Here is a 6,000-nt window from a genome sequence, read left to right as displayed (position 1 = left end):
TTGAGAAGACAGTCAGGGGGACGGAAAATAATGACAAATAATTAGTAGACTGCAAATTGACCTCAAGAAGCCCAAAACAGATATAACATTGGACTAAAATGTAATAATTTCAAACTTTGCTGACATTTGCATACGATCATATACAGGACCTTTCTGCTTTGCAGTTTTTACAGTCTTTTATGTCCAACAATAAAAACAAATTGGCTCAGAAAACTTGGTGGTCCAGTCGGGGAACCCTGCTGTAATGTGTGAGAGTGTCACACCCTGACCATAGAGAGCCAACCGTGACAGAGAGCTCACGAGAGCACTACAGTTTTGGTTAATGTTCATTTTCTCCCGTCCTACCTGGGATGTGTTTGGAGTGGTTTGGTTTGGTAATATAGTCGACCTACCTGGGATGTGTTCGGAGTGGTTTGGTTTGGTAATATAGTCGACCTACCTGGGATGTGTTCGGAGTGGTTTGGTTTGGTAATATAGTCCCATACCTGGGATGTGTTTGGAGTGGTTTGGTAATATAGTCCCCTACCTGGGATGTGTTCGGAGTGGTTTGGTAATATAGTCGACCTACCTGGGATGTGTTCGGAGTGGTTTGGTTTGGTAATATAGTCCCATACCTGGGATGTGTTTGGAGTGGTTTGGTTTGGTAATATAGTCCCCTACCTGGGATGTGTTTAGAGTGGTTTGGTTTGGTAATATAGTCCCCTACCTGGGATGTGTTTAGAGTGGTTTGGTTTGGTAATATAGTCCCATACCTGGGATGTGTTTGGAGTGGTTTGGTTTGGTAATATAGTCCCCTACCTGGGATGTGTTTGGAGTGGTTTGGTTTGGTAATATAGTCGACCTACCTGGGATGTGTTTAGAGTGGTTTGGTAATATAGTCGACCTACCTGGGATGTGTTTAGAGTGGTTTGGTTTGGTAATATAGTCCCCTACCTGGGATGTGTTTGGGGTGGTTTGGTAATATAGTCGACCTACCTGGGATGTGTTTAGAGTGGTTTGGTAATATAGTCCCCTACCTGGGATGTGTTTAGAGTGGTTTGGTTTGGTAATATAGTTGACCTACCTGGGATGTGTTTAGAGTGGTTTGGTTTGGTAATATAGTCCCCTACCTGGGATGTGTTTAGAGTGGTTTGGTTTGGTAATATAGTCCCCTACCTGGGATGTGTTTAGAGTGGTTTGGTTTGGTAATATAGTCCCCTACCTGGGATGTGTTTAGAGTGGTTTGGTTTGGTAATATAGTCGACCTACCTGGGATGTGTTTGGAGTGGTTTGGTTTGGTAATATAGTCCCCTACCTGGGATGTGTTTGGAGTGGTTTGGTTTGGTAATATAGTCCCCTACCTGGGATGTGTTTGGAGTGGTTTGGTTTGGTAATATAGTCCCCTACCTGGGATGTGTTTAGAGTTGTTTGGTAATATAGTCCCCTACCTGGGATGTGTTTGGAGTGGTTTGGTTTGGTAATATAGTCGACCTACCTGGGATGTGTTTAGAGTGGTTTGGTTTGGTAATATAGTCCCCTACCTGGGATGTGTTTGGAGTGGTTTGGTAATATAGTCCCCTACCTGGGATGTGTTTGGAGTGGTTTGGTTTGGTAATATAGTCCCCTACCTGGGATGTGTTTGGAGTGGTTTGGTAATATAGTCCCCTACCTGGGATGTGTTTGGAGTGGTTTGGTTGGTAATATAGTCCCCTACCTGGGATGTGTTTGGAGTGGTTTGGTAATATAGTCCCATACCTGGGATGTGTTTGGAGTGGTTTGGTTTGGTAATATAGTCCCCTACCTGGGATGTGTTCGGAGTGGTTTGGTTTGGTAATATAGTCCCCTACCTGGGATGTGTTTGGAGTGGTTTGGTTTGGTAATATAGTCCCATACCTGGGATGTGTTTGGAGTGGTTTGGTTTGGTAATATAGTCCCCTACCTGGGATGTGTTTGGTGTGGTTTGGCTTGGTAATATCGTCCCCTACCTGGGATGTGTTTAGAGTGGTTTGGTAATATAGTCCCCTACCTGGGATGTGTTTGGAGTGGTTTGGTTTGGTAATATAGTCGACCTACCTGGGATGTGTTTAGAGTGGTTTGGTTTGGTAATATAGTCCCCTACCTGGGATGTGTTTGGAGTGGTTTGGTAATATAGTCCCCTACCTGGGATGTGTTTGGAGTGGTTTGGTTTGGTAATATAGTCCCCTACCTGGGATGTGTTTGGAGTGGTTTGGTAATATAGTCCCCTACCTGGGATGTGTTTGGAGTGGTTTGGTTTGGTAATATAGTCCCCTACCTGGGATGTGTTTGGAGTGGTTTGGTAATATAGTCCCATACCTGGGATGTGTTTGGAGTGGTTTGGTTTGGTAATATAGTCCCCTACCTGGGATGTGTTTGGAGTGGTTTGGTTTGGTAATATAGTCCCATACCTGGGATGTGTTTGGAGTGGTTTGGTTTGGTAATATAGTCCCATACCTGGGATGTGTTTGGAGTGGTTTTGGTTTGGTAATATAGTCCCCTACCTGGGATGTGTTTGGAGTGGTTTGGTTTGGTAATATAGTCGACCTACCTGGGATGTGTTTAGAGTGGTTTGGTAATATAGTCGACCTACCTGGGATGTGTTTAGAGTGGTTTGGTTTGGTAATATAGTCCCCTACCTGGGATGTGTTTGGGGTGGTTTGGTAATATAGTCGACCTACCTGGGATGTGTTTAGAGTGGTTTGGTAATATAGTCCCCTACCTGGGATGTGTTTAGAGTGGTTTGGTTTGGTAATATAGTTGACCTACCTGGGATGTGTTTAGAGTGGTTTGGTTTGGTAATATAGTCCCCTACCTGGGATGTGTTTAGAGTGGTTTGGTTTGGTAATATAGTCCCCTACCTGGGATGTGTTTAGAGTGGTTTGGTTTGGTAATATAGTCGACCTACCTGGGATGTGTTTGGAGTGGTTTGGTAATATAGTCCCCTACCTGGGATGTGTTTGGAGTGGTTTGGTAATATAGTCCCCTACCTGGGATGTGTTTGGAGTGGTTTGGTTTGGTAATATAGTCCCCTACCTGGGATGTGTTTGGAGTGGTTTGGTTTGGTAATATAGTCCCCTACCTGGGATGTGTTTGGAGTGGTTTGGTTTGGTAATATAGTCCCCTACCTGGGATGTGTTTAGAGTGGTTTGGTAATATAGTCCCCTACCTGGGATGTGTTTGGAGTGGTTTGGTTTGGTAATATAGTCGACCTACCTGGGATGTGTTTAGAGTGGTTTGGTTTGGCAATATAGTCCCCTACCTGGGATGTGTTTGGAGTGGTTTGGTAATATAGTCCCCTACCTGGGATGTGTTTGGAGTGGTTTGGTTTGGTAATATAGTCCCCTACCTGGGATGTGTTTGGAGTGGTTTGGTAATATAGTCCCCTACCTGGGATGTGTTTGGAGTGGTTTGGTTTGGTAATATAGTCCCCTACCTGGGATGTGTTTGGAGTGGTTTGGTAATATAGTCCCATACCTGGGATGTGTTTGGAGTGGTTTGGTTTGGTAATATAGTCCCCTACCTGGGATGTGTTCGGAGTGGTTTGGTTTGGTAATATAGTCCCCTACCTGGGATGTGTTTGGAGTGGTTTGGTTTGGTAATATAGTCCCATACCTGGGATGTGTTTGGAGTGGTTTGGTTTGGTAATATAGTCCCCTACCTGGGATGTGTTTGGTGTGGTTTGGCTTGGTAATATAGTCCCCTACCTGGGATGTGTTTAGAGTGGTTTGGTAATATAGTCCCCTACCTGGGATGTGTTTGGAGTGGTTTGGTTTGGTAATATAGTCGACCTACCTGGGATGTGTTTAGAGTGGTTTGGTTTGGTAATATAGTCCCCTACCTGGGATGTGTTTGGAGTGGTTTGGTAATATAGTCCCCTACCTGGGATGTGTTTGGAGTGGTTTGGTTTGGTAATATAGTCCCCTACCTGGGATGTGTTTGGAGTGGTTTGGTAATATAGTCCCCTACCTGGGATGTGTTTGGAGTGGTTTGGTTTGGTAATATAGTCCCCTACCTGGATGTGTTTGGAGTGGTTTGGTAATATAGTCCCATACCTGGGATGTGTTTGGAGTGGTTTGGTTTGGTAATATAGTCCCCTACCTGGGATGTGTTCGGAGTGGTTTGGTTTGGTAATATAGTCCCCTACCTGGGATGTGTTTGGAGTGGTTTGGTTTGGTAATATAGTCCCATACCTGGGATGTGTTTGGAGTGGTTTGGTTTGGTAATATAGTCCCCTACCTGGGATGTGTTTGATGTGGTTTGGCTTGGTAATATAGTCGACCTACCTGGGATGTGTTCGGAGTGGTTTGGTTTGGTAATATAGTCCCCTACCTGGGATGTGTTAGGAGTGGTTTGGTTTGGTAATATAGTCGACCTACCTGGGATGTGTTTGGAGTGGTTTGGTAATTTAGTCGACCTGCCTGGGATGTGTTCGGAGTGGTTTGGTTTGGTAATATAGTCCCCTACCTGGGATGTGTTTGGAGTGGTTTGGTTTGGTAATATAGTCGACCTACCTGGAATGTGTTTGGAGTGGTTTGGTAATATAGTCGACCTACCTGGGATGTGTTCGGAGTGGTTTGGTTTGGTAATATAGTCGACCTACCTGGGATGTGTTTGGAGTGGTTTGGTAATATAGTCGACCTACCTGGGATGTGTTCGGAGTGGTTTGGTTTGGTAATATAGTCGACCTACCTGGGATGTGTTTAGAGTGGTTCGGTAATATAGTCCCCTACCTGGGATGTGTTTAGAGTGGTTTGGTTTGGTAATATAGTTGACCTACCTGGGATGTGTTTAGAGTGGTTTGGTTTGGTAATATAGTCCCCTACCTGGGATGTGTTTAGAGTGGTTTGGTTTGGTAATATAGTCCCCTACCTGGGATGTGTTTAGAGTGGTTTGGTTTGGTAATATAGTCCCCTACCTGGGATGTGTTTAGAGTGGTTTGGTAATATAGTCCCCTACCTGGGATGTGTTTAGAGTGGTTTGGTTTGGTAATATAGTCCCCCACCTGGGATGTGTTTGGAGTGGTTTGGTTTGGTAATATAGTCGACCTACCTGGGATGTGTTTAGAGAGGTTTGGTTTGGTAATATAGTCCCCTACCTGGGATGTGTTTAGAGTGGTTTGGTAATATAGTCCCCTACCTGGGATGTGTTTGGAGTGGTTTGGTAATATAGTCCCCTACCTGGGATGTGTTTGGAGTGGTTTGGTAATATAGTCCCCTACCTGGGATGTGTTTAGAGGGGTTTGGTTTGGTAATATAGTCGACCTACCTGGGATGTGTTTAGAGTGGTTTGGTTTGGTTATATAGTCCCCTACCTGGGATGTGTTTGGAGTGGTTTGGTTTGGTAATATAGTCCCCTACCTGGGATGTGTTTGGAGTGGTTTTGGTAATATAGTCCCCTACCTGGGATGTGTTTGGAGTGGTTTGGTTTGGTAATATAGTCCCTTACCTGGGATGTGTTTGGAGTGGTTTGGTAATATAGTCCCCTACCTGGGATGTGTTTGGAGTGGTTTGGTTAGGTAATTTAGTCGACCTACCTGGGATGTGTTTGGAGTGGTTTGGTAATATAGTCCCCTACCTGGGATGTGTTTGGAGTGGTTTGGTTTGGTAATATAGTCCCCTACCTGGGATGTGTTTGGAGTGGTTTGGTTTGGTAATATAGTCCCATACCTGGGATGTGTTTGGAGTGGTTTGGTTTGGTAATATAGTCCCATACCTGGGATGTGTTTGGAGTGGTTTGGTTTGGTAATATAGTCCCCTACCTGGGATGTGTTTGGTGTGGTTTGGTTTGGTAATATAGTCGACCTACCTGGGATGTGTTCGGAGTGGTTTGGTTTGGCAATATAGTCCCCTACCTGGGATGTGTTTGGAGTGGTTTGGTAATATAGTCCCCTACCTGGGATGTGTTTGGTGTGGTTTGGTTTGGTAATATAGTCGACCTACCTGGGATGTGTTTGGAGTGGTTTGGTAATATAGTCGACCTACCTGGGATGTGTTTGTAGTGGTT

At 44.7% G+C, this 6,000-nt stretch overlaps 1 protein-coding gene across 1 annotated transcript in view; it reads right to left on the bottom strand.

The window, feature by feature from the left end:
- The window catches only part of LOC109886576 (steroid hormone receptor ERR2-like), a 124,726-nt gene that overhangs the window by 16,499 nt on the left and 102,227 nt on the right, over window positions 1-6,000 (bottom strand). The window lies entirely within an intron of this gene.

The sequence above is a fragment of the Oncorhynchus kisutch genome, linkage group LG12, assembly GCF_002021735.2.
Source record: "Oncorhynchus kisutch isolate 150728-3 linkage group LG12, Okis_V2, whole genome shotgun sequence".
NCBI classification, from domain to species: domain Eukaryota; kingdom Metazoa; phylum Chordata; class Actinopteri; order Salmoniformes; family Salmonidae; genus Oncorhynchus; species Oncorhynchus kisutch.
This window is presented reverse-complemented; position numbering and strand designations above follow the sequence as displayed.